Source organism: Bubalus bubalis, chromosome 13 (assembly GCF_019923935.1).
Source record: "Bubalus bubalis isolate 160015118507 breed Murrah chromosome 13, NDDB_SH_1, whole genome shotgun sequence".
NCBI lineage: Eukaryota > Metazoa > Chordata > Mammalia > Artiodactyla > Bovidae > Bubalus > Bubalus bubalis.
Genome location: NC_059169.1, coordinates 18734949 through 18749431, shown reverse-complemented (window position 1 = coordinate 18749431; position 14483 = coordinate 18734949). Strand labels below are relative to the sequence as shown.

The 14483-nt window shown below is 44.4% G+C and overlaps 1 protein-coding gene and 1 long non-coding RNA gene across 2 annotated transcripts in view; both read left to right on the top strand.

Annotated features, from left to right (window-relative positions):
• LOC123464538 (ATP-binding cassette sub-family C member 4-like) overlaps positions 1–14483 on the top strand; it is a gene marked incomplete at its 5' end in the record, with an annotated part of 335503 nt that overhangs the window by 157487 nt on the left and 163533 nt on the right.
• LOC123464833 lies at positions 7949–14426 on the top strand. Its single transcript, XR_006639865.1, has 2 exons — positions 7949–8570; positions 13994–14426. It is a non-coding gene; the product is annotated as an uncharacterized LOC123464833 (long non-coding RNA).

The following is a 14483-nucleotide window of genomic DNA, read 5'->3' as shown; positions in this document are numbered from 1 at the left end:
TAGATGGGTAAACAATGGAAACAGTGAGAGATTTTATTTGTGTGTGTGTGTGTGTGTGTGTGTGTGTGTGTGTGTGTGTGGAGGTGGGGGGGGGGCTCCAAAATCACTGCAGATTGTGACTGCAGCCATGAAATTAAAGGATGCTTGCTCCTTGGAAGAAAAGTTATGACCAACCTAGACAGCATATTATAAAGCAGAGACATTATTTTGCCAACAAAGTTCTGTCTAGTCAAAGCTATGCTTTTTCCAGTAGTCATGTACGGATGTGAGAGCTGGACCATAAAGAAAGCTGAGCACCAAGAGTTGACGCTTTCAAACTATACTGTTGAAGAAAACTCTTGACAGTCCCTTGGACTGCAAGGAGATCCAACCAGTCCACCCTACAGGAAATGAGTCCTAAATATTCATTGGAAGGACTGATGCTGAAGCTCCAAACTTTGGCCACTTGATGTGAAGAACTGACTCATTGGCAAAGACCCTGATGCTGGGGAAGGTTGAAGGCAGGAGAAGGGGACAACAGAGGATGAGATGGTTGTATGGCATCACTGACTCAATGGGCATGAGTTTGAGTAAACTCCGGGAGCTGGTGATGGACAGGGAAGCCTGGCAATGTTGCACTCCATGGAGTTGCAAAGAGTCGGACATGACTGACTAAATTGAAAGGAGTTGATTATGTGGGTTTTTTCTTTCTTTCTTTTTTTTTTTTTAGTCTTTTACTTTTTTTCTCCTATGTCTGATATATTCATTGTGATTAAAATTTGGTGTTTCAAAAAGAACATAATTACATGGCCCTCTTATTAGAAGGACTGAATGTTATCACTGTTTTCCTCCAGGTCTAGTCCCAGATCTGCCGTAATAGGTGCTGAGGAAGGTTGGATTTTAATGACTCAGTGAAAAAACCCTAATGGGGCATGTAAGAAGTTGGGGAAGGACTCCTTTAGGACAGAAGACTGTGTCCACAGGAGGAAGTGGGAGTGACTCTAGTCTGTTCAGAGGGACAGGCCTCCATCACCAGAGTCCTGCCTGCTCTCCTGCTTCACCTGCAGATGTTCTCTCACTGTAGCCTGAACTTCAACATGTCTTAACTGTTTTAGCTTCTCAAATCCACTAAGCTCTCCTTTGCTCTAAACCTTTGAACCCATCTTTTTCTGTCAAGGAAACCGCACCTCCCCTCACCACCAATTTTTTGTTGACTGACTCTTACTCTCCTCTCAGGTCATGAGTGAGACATGGCTCTACCCAGAAGGACTCCTTCTCCCTGAGCATCACGAGCCCCATGCCCTCCCCTGACCCACCTATCATGGCTTTCCTGTATTGGATCCTGTCACGCGAGTGTATGTTCCTCAGTTCTTTGGCTCGTCACAATAAAGATTTGGAGCAACGGACATTAAAGCCCTTGGCGCGTCACAGCTCTCGGGTCTTGGACAAACCATGTTATAGCTCTTAGGCAAATCAGTGTTACAGCTATATTTTATTTAGAAGATAGCAGGAGAATCCATCCTCGAAGCGTGAGGGCACGCCAACCCAAAAACTTGAAGAGAAGAGAGTGGAGGAGCGCGCAGGAGAGGGAAAGAGAGAGAGTGAGAGGGAGAGAAAGAGCACACGCACGCGGGAGAGAGAGGGAGAGAGAGGGAGGGAGAGGGAGAGGGAGAGGGAGAGGGAGAGGGAGAGGGAGAGGGAGAGGGAGAGGGAGAGGGAGAGGGAGAGGGAGAGGGAGAGGGAGAGGGAGAGAGAGAGAGAGAGAGAGAGGGAGAGAGAGGGAGAGAGAGGGAGAGAGAGGGAGAGAGAGGGAGAGAGAGGGAGAGAGAGAGAGAGGGAGAGCACTTTGGCTCCTCCTTTTATATGTTTTTTCCTCCACCTGGGCCTGCCCTATGTAAATTGGGCTTAGCCAGGAGTGCTGTTTGTTCTACCTGAAGTCTTCGCTCTGGTCCTCGGACCTTCCTTTGACCTTCCTTTGTTTTATTTTCACGGGCTTTCCCCTCCTTGTCTTTTAGCCACAGCCATTTTGGACTCCTTTTCCCTATTCTACCTACCTAACAGATCCTTTCTCCTCTCCTTCCTCCTTCAGCCTGGAAGAGCTGCAGCTGTGTCTCCTCCAGGGACCCCAGCACCTTTCTGGGAACCTGGGTACAGGTGGGCTCAGTATTTGGTGGCTAACTTTGAAAGCACCCAGGTGGTAGGTGAACAATTTTTAAAGTCTCAAATGTGTTCACTTGCTTCTCTTTTCCCCTTGAACTTAGGACTTAGTGGCTAATGAGCTCCAGGTGTTTGGGGGGAGGGTAAGAACACCTGCTGGAGAAGGCAATGGCACCCCACTCCAGTACTCTTGCCTGGAAAATCCCATGGACGGAGGAGCCTGGTGGGATGCAGTCCATAGGGTCACTACAAGTCGGACACGACTGAGCGACTTTGCTTTCACTTTTCACTTCCATGCATTGGAGGAGGAAATGGCAACCCACTCCAGTGTTATCACCTGGAGAATCCCAGGGACAGGGGAGCCTGGTGGGCTGCCATCTATGGGGTCGCACAGAGTCGGACACGACTCAAGTGTCTTAGCAGCAGCAGCAGCAAGAACACCTGCATGATTTAAATAGAAGACAGTTGGAGAGAGAAGGCAGAAAAGAACTGGGAAGTTCAGGAAGAGCTCGGCCAACAGCCAGTTGCAGTGATTTACAGAAAGCCTGTCCTGTGTGTGTGAAAGAGGCTCCCTGGATGAATGTGCCATGGAGGTGTTTCCTGAGGGCTCACTCTGGCTGGTTCTCTGATATGCTGAGGCTCTGAGATCAAGGCTGTGAATGGAAACTCAACTTGAGGGAAACACATGTTGTGTCTCTTTGTATAAATGGTTGCTACTCTGCACCCCCAAACAAGCTGCTTAAATAGGGACGTCACACATTTTGCAGTGTCCAAATCTCTCATCCACTCCCAGGGTAGGAAGGACTGGTTATCACTGAGTCCTATCCTTCAACCTCTGAGAACTCTTCACTCACTTTCCCCAGAAGAGTGGGGCTGAGGGTAAGAGAAGGCTTGTTGTGTCTCCATCCCTAGCCCCCTGACTTCAAGGCTTCCCAGAGTTCTATCTCAGAGCTGAAATCTTTCTTAAAGCCATCTCCTTTGTTGTTTAAAAGCTTATCCCTTGATAGTTGAGTGACTTCACTCAGGAGGACAAGGGGAGAACTGGGAGTATGGAAAAAGCAGGAGGGTCTGGGGTGTTTTTAAAGTGTTTAGCTCTTAGAAATGTGTACTCAAGTATCAGTGGGTGAAATATGTATCTGGGAGTTGTGCTAAATACTGGTGGCAGTACTGCAAAAGACGAGAATTAATGAAATGAGATGGACAACATGTGAGTAACATGGAAGTTCACTGTGCTATTCTACCTTTAGATATGTTTGAAAATTTCTATAATAAAAAGTGTAAACACCTACTTGCCATGATAGGATATGAACAAATAAGAACTAAGGACAGGGTCTTTGATCAGATGAATTCCCAGTGTTTTAGGGTTGGGAACTCACCATTCCTCATGATACTTCCTTAATAGGCAGGCACAGGAGAGAGAATTATTATTCATTATGTAAAAAGAAACCTGTATGTGAGTCAAGAAGCAACAGTTAGAGCCATATGTGGAACAACTAATTGGTTCAAAATTGGGAAAGGAGTATATCAAGTAGAAGTATTTATCTTCTATGCAGAGTACATCATGCAAAATGTCTGGCTGGATGAATTACAAGTTGGAATCAAGATATGTGGATGATACCACTCTAATGGCAGTAAGTGAAGAGAAAATAAATAACTTCATGATGAGGTTGAAAGAGGAGAGTGAAAAAACTGGCCTGCAACTCAACATGAAAGAAAACTAAGATTATGGTATATGATTCCATCACTTGATGGCAAATAAAAAATGAAAAAGTGAAAGCAGTAACATTTTATTTTCTTGGGCTCCAAAATCAATGCAGACAGTGACTGCAGTTATGAAATTAAATGATGCTTGCTCCTTGGTAGAAAAGGTATCACAAAGCTAGAGAGTGTATTAAAAAGCAGACATTACATTGCCGACAAAGGTCCATATAGTCAAAGTTCTGGTTTTTCCCGTAGTCGTGTATCCATGTGAGAGTTGGAGCATGAAGAAGGCTGAGGGCCAAAGAACTGATGATTTTGAATTGTGGTCTGGAGAAGACTCTTGAGAGTCTCTTGAATAGCAAGGATATCAAACCAGTCAATCCTAAAGGAAATCAATCCTGAATATTCACTGGAAGGATTGTTGCTGAAACTTCAATACTTTGGCCACCTAATGCAAAGAGCCATCTCATTGGAAAAGACCCTGATGCTGGGAAAGAATGAAGGCAAAAGGAAAAGGGGGTGGTAGAAGATGAGATGGTTAAATAGCTTCACCAACTAAATGGACATGAATTTGAGCAAACTCCAGGAGAGACTGGAGGACAGAGGAGTCTGGTGTGCTCCAGTTCATAAAGTCGCAAAGAGCTGGAGATGACTAAGTGACTGAATACGAACATGAAAAATCAAGGGAATGAGGGCACAACTATATTTAAAAAGAACATGGTTGCCTCTGCAGACAGATGTTGTAAGGTTTGCTACCAGTGCCTCATGCAAGTTCATTCCAGAGCCCTCTCTCCATTGCCCTCACATCTCAGTTTTCTCTCCAGACCTTTAGACTTCCCTCATTCAAAAATAAGCCTGGGAGGAATTCCCTGGTGGCACAGTGAATAAGAATCCGTCTGCCAATGCAGGGGACATAGGTTCGATCCCTGGTCTGGGAAGATTCCACATGCTGTGAGACATCCAAGCCTGTGTGCTGCAACTGCTGAATGCCCATGCTGCAACTACTGAAGCCCACATACCTAGAGCCTGTGCTACATAACAAGGGAAGTCACTGCAATGAGAAGCTAACACATCACAATGCAGAGTAGCCCCTGCTCTCCTCAACTAGAGAAAGCCACATGAAAGCAAAAGACCGAAAGACCAGCACAACCAAAAATAAAACAAGTAAACAAACAATCCTGGGACTAACCTGCATTCTTTCCTTTTTTTTTTTTTTTTTTTTTTTTTTAATGTCACACTGTGTGGCAAGGGGGTCTTTGTTCTCTGACTAGGGAAAATAAGATTAAACCTGTACCTCCTGTATCAGGAGCATATAGTCTTATTAACCACTGGACCACCAGGGAAGTCCCTTTTGTTGTTGTTGTTCTTTAACTTTTGGGGTTTTTTGACCTGCCTTGCTGATTTTCCATCAGTTCCTTGATCAAACTTTGACCCTATGTGAGAAATCAATTCCTTGATCAGACTTCAACACTATATGAATGTTGCACCAACAAACTACAACAGGGTGAAAGAGAACTTTACATTCCACATACTATCCTTTTGCCACCCAATCAGGAGTATCCATCCCCAACACAAGACCAGAGTCTTTCTTCAGAGCAGGTGAAATGTTGAAGGAGGGAAGCAGAGAGAGGATTGACAACTGGATCATTATGACGGGTCTGTCTACCTAAGTATTGCTGAGTTCATCTCCCCGTCTCTGCAGTCCCGTCTGCTCATCTCAGCTCCACCTCCACCACTCAAGCCAGGTGATAAGTATTTCTCTCCCAGAAGACAGAGGAAACCCTGCATTCACTCCAGCCTAGTGGTTCTCAACCAGGAACTGGCTTCCCTGAAGATACCTCACCAACAATGTCTGGACACATTTTTGGTTGTCATGACTGAGGGAGGAGGTGACTACTGCATCCAGTGGATAGAGGTCAGGGACTCTGCAACACACCATGCAATGTACAGGTCCCCTCACCAACAAAGACTTGTCTGGTCCAAATGTCTACAGTGCTAAGGTTGAGAAAGCCTGCTCTCATCCTCCTGTAAAACCTGAAATGCATAATCATGCTGTTTCTTTAAAGAGAACATCAGATCATGTCACCTCATTGCTTAAAACTTTTCAACCGTTTCCCACTCTTAGTAGGAAGATTCTGCTAAGTCACTTCAGTCATGTCTGACTCTGTGCGACCCCATAGACGGCAGCCCACCAGGCTCCCCCGTCCCCGGGACTCTCCAGGCAAGAACACTGGAATGGGTTGCCATTTCCCTCTCCAATGCATGAAAGTGAAAGTGAAGATTAAAAACAAACAAAGAAAAACCTCCTTAGCTCCTTGAACTTGCATGACCTGACACTCACCTCTCCTCTTTTCTTATATTACTTGCAGTAACAAAGCTAACTTTATTCCTGTTTTTCTAGAAAGTGTCATACTTTCTCCTCCCTCACAGGGTCTTGCTATTCTCTCTTAAAAGTCAATTTCTGCTCTTCTACCAGCCCCTCCCCCTTTTCCCTGCTCATTGCTGCCTTCTAATCCTTTAGGAGACCTCAGCTTGAAGGTGATTCCATCACAGACTCCCTCCCTGACCACCAAGCTGTTCTAAAGCCTGAGATGAGAGGCCACATGGGGAGAGAAACCAGGCCACCCCAGGTCCTCTGGCCATCCCAGCTCAGGCCGGAGTGGAAGTGAGGCTTGTCTGGAAACCCAGTGCCAACGGGGTCCTCGGCTGTGGGCAGGCCTGTGAGTGAGCCCAGGAGGCCAGCAACAACTCTGCCTCATCAGCCTCATAACTGTATTGAGTAATGAAAACGTGACCACTGTTTTAAGTCCACTGATGTCTGAGGTGGCTGATGTAGTGACAGACAGCAGATTCATTCTCCCTGGTGTTCCTGACTGTGCAATATGGAGAGCTCCCTACTACTGTGAGGAATTTCCCCCTCACCTCCTGCTCTGTCCCCTTCACAGGACTGCTCTCAGGACCTGAGTTTCTGAGTCATGGTCCATTTCACAGGATGACACTTTCTCCGCAGTAGGTCAGTGAGTGGAGGTGGGGAGACTGTTCCCCTTCCCATCTCACCTTCTTGTCCCTTCAGCCTCCATGGAACTGCAGCCCTGCACTGGGCAGGGATGGTCTCACTTAGCTAACTCAAGAAACAGAATATATTTAAAAGGGTCAGTAAGCAGGGAAAGAGCTAAAGTTTTTCACAATTTGTCTTTTCCCATATTATAAAGGGGAAATCACTTAGAGAATTGAGACTAGGCTTCCTTTGGGGCTCAGATAGTAAAGAATCTGCCTGCAATATGGAAGACCCAGGTTCAATCCCCAAGTTGGGAAGAACCCCTGGAAAAGGGAATGGCAATCCACCCCAGTACTCCTGCCTAGAGATTTCCACAGACAGAGGAGCCTGGCGGGCTACAGTTTATGGGTCTCAAAGAGTCAGAAACAACTGAGCGACTACACTTTCTTTCTTTCTTTTGAGGGAACTCCCCAGGGCAACACCATCCCTCTTGAACCTGGATTTTTACTGAGGGTCCCCTTCCATTCTGTTCACATGAATCTCTACCTGCCTCCTGCAAGAGACCCATCCTCATGGGAAAACCCCATCCCCATGAATGTCTCATCACTTGAGTCAGGCTCCATTCCCTGGCCACTCAGCAAATCTTGAGTTTAAATCTTCAGTTTAGCATGATGGGGCATTTCTTGGGGATCAGGTCAGGAAGGGTGGGGGCATCTGAAGGAGAAGATGCTCTTGGTTTCTGGGTCTAGTGTAAACCTGGGTCTCCCAGACAATGGATTTCCCTCAAGAATCCCACTGTGAGAGGCTCCCGAGAGTCTGGTTCTTTAAGTCTTTGGCCTGATAGAACAGGAAGGTATATAAGCCTCATCTGGAGAAGGCAATGGCAACCCATTCCAGTACTCTTGCCTGGAAAATCCCATGGACTGAGGAGCCTGGTAGGCTTCAGTCCAAGGGGTCGCAAAGAGTCAGATATGACTGAGTGACTTCACTTTCACTTTTCACTTTCATGCACTGGAGAGGGAAATGGCAACCCACTCCAGTGTTATCACCTGGAGAATCCCAGGGACAGCAGAGCCTGGTGGGCTGCCATCTATGGGGTCGCACAGAGTCAGACGCAACTGAAGTGACTTAACAGCAGCTGGCTTCTATCAGGAGGAGAGGCACAGGTTTCCAAGAATAAACAACTTTTAAAGGGAATGATACAAACTACTATGATACTAAGTAATGATTTTTGTAACTAGTCTGTGGCTTCTCCCTTACCTAGGTCTCTAGGAGAATCACACTCTTATTATTGAGCAGAAGGGGGTTGGATTTCTTCCTGTTCTGTTCCCACCCTCCCATGTCAGACCCCAACAAGGGTCCTTTGCCAGGTGTGGCTTGTTCCAATAGAACGTGCTCTGGAGCACATGCTCTCCCCTAAATGCCCTCTACAGGGCTGCTGCTTGTGGTTCATGTGAGTGGAGAGGGGCGGAGTTCTCTCGAGTCCAGGCTCAGCTGTGTAGCTACGTGCCCAGTTCTCAGTACCAGGTGCATCGCCTCTGCCCACCGCCCCCTGACCGCCATCTTGAATCACAGCACTGGGAGCAGCGTCTCTGCACAGGGCTCTGAGCTGAGGTGTCACTGGAGCCGTTTCTCCCCAAGGAATCTTCTCTGAAGGGCCAGGGATGTGAGGCCTCTGCAGGAGGTGACCTGTGAGCAAGTGAAAGTCAACTCAGCACAAAGGGAAAGAAAAAAGGTTAGATTTTTATTTTATGATCCAGATTCTACTTTCTGTTGTTTAGTTGCTCAGTCGTGTCCAACTCTTTTGTGACCCCGTAGACTGTAGCCCACCATGCTCCTCTGTCCATTCGATTTCCTGGGCAAGAATACTGGAGTGGGTTGCCATTTCTTTCTCCAAGCGATCTTCCCAACCAGGCATCAAACCTGCATCTCCTGTGTCTCCTCCGGCATTGGTAGGCAGGTGCTTTACCACTGAGCCACCTGGGAAACTCCCGATTCTACTTTTACTCCAGGGAATTGTTGGTGGCTTTGCTAGTGACTGCTTCATCAGCACCTGGCCTCCTGGAATATTAAGGGCACCACCTTACCTTTAATGACTGTTTCCTTTGTTACCTGTGGTGACAATCCAATGAGGAGAAAGAGACAAATTTCTTCCCTAAGCCCGAAGAAATAATCAATTTTGTTTGTTTTGTTGTTGTTGTTTTTTTTACCCACAAAGTAAATCCCTCTTGGCAGGGGTTTAATGTTGCTCCTGAAATTAGTGTCCTTCATTTGAGGAAGACAACTGGATATTGTTTAAACAGCAAAGGGAAGGGTCTAGGCATCAGGGTGCAAGAGAACCAGGTGTGGACTCCTGAGTAAGGGTCCAAGATGGCCTCATCACTATGGAAACTGTGTCTATGTTTGTGAGACAGGAAGGAGGGGGCACAATGTTTAACAGAATGAGGACAGGAGCATAGATATTAAGAAAAACAGGATCCCACAAAAACTGGCTCAAACCAGCTACAATTGATGGTGTTGAGCATGATCTGGTCACTGACCTCTAACTCATTACACCTTGTTCATTACACTAAAAATCATTCCCTTCACACCATGACAGGCTCCATGATAGTTCCAAGGCTGACCGTAAAAGGCCAAAAGGTGTTCAGTGGCCCAGTTCCTGACACTCCCCGTCCCTTCCTCAGAATAGCAAGAATATTCCTCCCACTTGCTATCCTATGAAATTACCCAACCCATAAAAACTCACAACCCCATACTTTGGGGGCACTCTTGCCTTCTGAAAAAGTCCACATTCTGTCTGTGGACTGTGTACCTCCCTGAATCAGTCCATTTTCACTCTACTTCAGCTCGCTCTTGTATTCTTTCCTGCAGAAGCCAAGGACCCTCACTGGGCAGGTGGTCTCAGGGCTCCCAGGACACGATATTTCCTTTTCTGCACCACTGGTAACCTGGAGAATGAAGGATAGAGATTATATATCTAACCTGATTATAAAGTAGTTGACCTATATTTAAGAATTCTTATTTATTTTCCTAGTGTCTCTTAAACTCTAGCAAAGTCTGGTTTCTTCTTTCTAAGCAGATTTTACTTTTTAAATTGTTTTGTTTTAAAAATCTTTTGCTATGGGATTTTAGGGCTTCCCTGATAGCTCAGTTGGTAAAGAATCCAGCTACAATGCAAGAGACCCCAGTTCAATTCCTAGGTCGGGAAGATCCTCTGGAAAAGGGATAGGCTACCCACTCCAATATTCTTGGGCTTCCCTGGTGGCTCAGCTGGTAAAGAATCCACCTGCAATGTGGGAGGCCTTAGGTTCGATCCCTGGGTTGGGAAGATCCCCTGTAAAATGGAAAGACTACCCACTCCAATATTCTGGCCTAGAGAATTTTATGGACTGTATAGTCCATGGGGTCACAAACAGTTACACACTGCTGAGTGACTTTCACTTCGCTTCATGGGATTTTAAAGGAAGGATGTAACTGGTTCTCATCTGGTCCCTGACTTGACGGCATATGTTTCATCGCCCTCTATGGCATTCTCTCATCCTGGCTCCAGATTCCATAATCCTGCTGCCTCGTGCTTTCTGAATTTTCCAGACCCTAAGTGGGAAATCAGGGTTTTCTACTTCACTCGTAACACAAGTTTATGGCATGGGAGTGTCCTCTACAAAGCTGATAACTCTGCTGGCTTCTAGCAGGAGGTAAGGCATGAGCCATACTTGAAGAGGTTTCTATCATATCCTGTATGTATCCCTCTTACTTTGGGGATGGTGATCACTGGGGACATGCCTCTCCAGCTCTCTGCCTCTCATTCCCAGACCTTTGTTCGCCTCTGACTTGGGTTTTGATATCTCTTTGTGGAGAAAATCTTGGTTGGCTGTTTTCTTGCCAATTGTGCTCTTTATACCAGCCCCAGTATCCTTTAAGCTATAACCTCAAGAATTCCATTTTCATTCCTTTTACACAAACATTCACACCATAGCAAGGGACTGTCAATTTAATATTCTGGTAAAATATCTTGCTGTAACAGTTTCCACTTATTGAACATCTATTCTGTGCTAGGAACTGCAGTAAGCAGTTTCACATCAACAATAACTCCGTGAAATTGATGCTACTTTTCAGTACCCACTTTACAGATGAGAAACTTTGTTCAGGGAATATAATTATCAACTGGAGGTGGAAGAGTTGTCCCTGTTAGGAGGTGGCCTTCCTTATTTATATGATACATCTGCTGGGACCCTAAGAGTTTCCAATTTTTGGAGGGATCAGATAGAAAGAAAATACGTATTTTAGTTTTACTTACAAAGGTCTAATTTTCCAAATTGTTTTAAGTCATAATTATCTTAAAGGGAAGGGTTTCATTATATCTGGAAACTTAAACTGGTAATATTTTAGACAAAAACTAGAAAAATCATAATCATATTCACCAGTTCACTCAGTAACTAATCCTTTTTGTTAACAGTTTTATGAAGCCATCAGGTTTTCTGCTAGATTTATAAAATTTCTTACAAAGTTGACCAGCATGGTCTGAATTTTATCAGAAACCTGTCTTTATCAAAACTCTTTTCTATGAATCTTCTTGAAGATGAAGCACTTTTGCAAAACTGTCCAAGTACAACAATAGCAATCTGTAAATGATAGAAGATCTTTCCATAAGTGTGCATGCTGCACAGGTTAATAAACTGTATTTCTCTTGTTCATCTGTCTTAACTCATTTGAATTTCCAAGGCTCCATCCAGAGAACCTAGAAGTATAAAAGAAAGAGGAATTTTCCTCTCCCCTACACAGTAAAGTATACATAATGTAAAACGAACCTTTTTAACCATTTCTTAAATGCACTGCTCTGTGGCATTAATTATATTCACATTGTTGTAAATCCATCTCCAGAATTTCTACATCTTCTCTTTAGATTTTATTAAGTTTGCCATAGCTTTCCTTGCAAATAGCAAGTGTCTTTTAATACTATGGCCGCAGTCACCATCCACAGTGATTTTGGAACCCAAGAAAAAATCAATCACTGCTTCCACTTTTTCCCCATCTATTTGCCATAAAGTTATGAGACCAGGTAACATGATCTTAGCTCTTTTAATGTTGAGTTTCAAGCCAGATTTTTCACTCTTGTCTTTCACCCTCATCAAGAGACTCTTTAGTTCCTCTTTGCTTTGTGCCACTAGACTGGTATCATCTGCATCAGTTCAGTTCAGTTACTCAGTTGTGTCCAACTCTTTGCAACCCCATGGACTGCAGTACACCAGGCTTCAACTGTATATCTGAGGTTATTGATATTTCTTTATTCCAGTTTGTGCTTTATCCAGTCTGGCATTTTGCATGATGTAGTCTGTGTATATAAGTTAAATAAACAGGATAACAATATACAGCCTTGTTGTACTCCTTTCCCAGTTTTTGTCTGTCAGAAGAAGTATTCATTTTTCCTTCACTTTTGAACAATCATTTCACAAATTACAGAATTCTAAGTTGGTGGTTTTTTCTCTCAACACTTAAAATTTTTTCTCTCTACTCTCTTCCATGTTTGTTTGGTTTCTGAGGAGAATTGGATATAATTCTTTTCTTTATTCCTCTATAGCCAAAATGTTTTTCTTTAATTTGAAAATAATAAGCCTAGTTGTAGGTTTTTTTTTTTTTTTTTTTCCCCCCCCTTCATTTCTGTTACACTGCTTTATCTCTCTAGCATTTCCTCTTGGTTCTTTCTTAGAATCTCCATCTTTCTGCTTCTATCGCCCATCTGTTTTTAAATGCTGTATACTTTACCCATTAGAGCCTTTGGCATATTAGTCATGTTATTGTCATTTAGTCTCTCCATAGTTCGACTCTTTCATGGCCCCAAGGACTGTAGCCCCCCAAGCTCCTCTGTCTATAGGATTTCCCAGGGAAGAATGCAGGAGTGGCTTGCCATTTTCTTCTCCAGGGGATCTTCCTGACTCAGGGATCAAACCTAGGTCTCCTGCTTTGGCAGGCAGATTCTTTACCACTGAGCCACCAGGGAAGCCATGCTGCTGCTGCTGCTAAGTCGCTTCAATTGTGTCCGACTCTGTGCGACCTCAGAGATGGCAGCCCACCAGGCTCCCCCGTCCCTGGGATTCTCCAGGCAAGAACATGGAATTGGGTTGCCATTTCCTTTTCCAATGCATAAAAGTGAAAAGTGAAAGTGAAGTCACTCAATCATGTCTGGCTCCTAGCCTACCAGGCTCCTCTGTCCATGGGATTTGCCAGGCAAGAGTACTGGAGTGGGTTGCCATTGCCTTCTCTGAGGGAAGCCATAGTTGCTTTTAAATTCCTGGTCTGATAATTCCAACATCACTGCCATGTCTAGTTCTGATGCATGCTTTGTCTCTTTAAAAATATGTTTTTCTTATTTTTAGCTTTTTGGTATGCCTTTGTAACTTTTTATTGAAATGAAGACATGGTGTCCTGGATTAAAGGCACTGCTATAAGAAGGCTTTAGTAATGAGGAGGTGAGGTGTGAGGGCAGGCAGATCCCATGATTAGGTCTCAGCCCCTCAGTGAGCCTCTGCCTCTGGACTGTGAACCTCACAAGTGTTTCTCATTTTTCTCTCCCCCACCCCTTCTCTTATGTCGGACAGAATGGCTGGAGCTGGGTATTTCCCTTCTCCCGGGTCAGTTGGGCTCAGTTTATACCCTACAGGGTTAGACACTAGTACTAGTTTTCCTTTAGGGCAGGCCTTCTTAAGAGGACTGAGTGTTCTGGTCTATTTCAAATTGGCTCCTCCCCATCCCTCCACTCCCAGCAGGAAGGCTGAAGGGATTTTTCCTGGTATTTCCTGTAGGATCTTGATGAAGCTCCTGGAGGTAAATCTCAAAGTATTGTGAGTCCCCTCTTGACTGGGTCCTCCTGGAGTTTTTACCCTCAGATTGTTCACACTGAGCCTCCAGCAGGCTGTTGGTTATGGCTCTGGATTTCTCCCCAAGCGTGGGTTCCCATGGTGGTTCCCTCAACTTCCTCTGTTCACCTGTGGGCCTCCCCAGTCTCGGGGGTAGCAGTTTGCCTCCTCTGACAGATGCAAAAGCAGGTCTCCCTTTCCTTTTTTCTTTTTTTAAATCTACACTTACCTAAGTTATCTTATCCAATACCATGGGGTTTTTTTTAATCTTTTGTTTTTACTTTTTTTTTTTTTTTGATCCCAGGTTTGCAGAAGACTGACTCCCTGGTTCTGGCTAAGTTTGTCCTCTGAGCAGCCTTCGTGACCACCCAGTTTAAATCAGGGCTTGCCAGCCATCTCCAGCCACTCTCACTTCCTGTTCTTCATATTCCTCATCAAACCTGATAGTATCTTGTTCATACATTTACTTTTTTACCATCTATCTCCCACTACTTCAATGTAAACACCATGAGAAGATAAACCTTACATATCTTGTAGGTTGTTGATTCCCAGTGCTTTGAAGGGTAGATGTATGATAGATGTTCAAAAGTACTTGTTTAAAAATAATTCATAATTTGTTCAATCATGTTGCTATTGCTAAACTTAGAAGTTAGGATATTTCTAAATCCTATTACAATTTAATAATAACCACTGCCCTGAGAAACATTTGTATATAAATAAAATTGTGCATAAATAGTTTTCTATAAATGACTTTTTTCCTTCATCATCTTGTAAGTAAAACTCCTATTGAATCA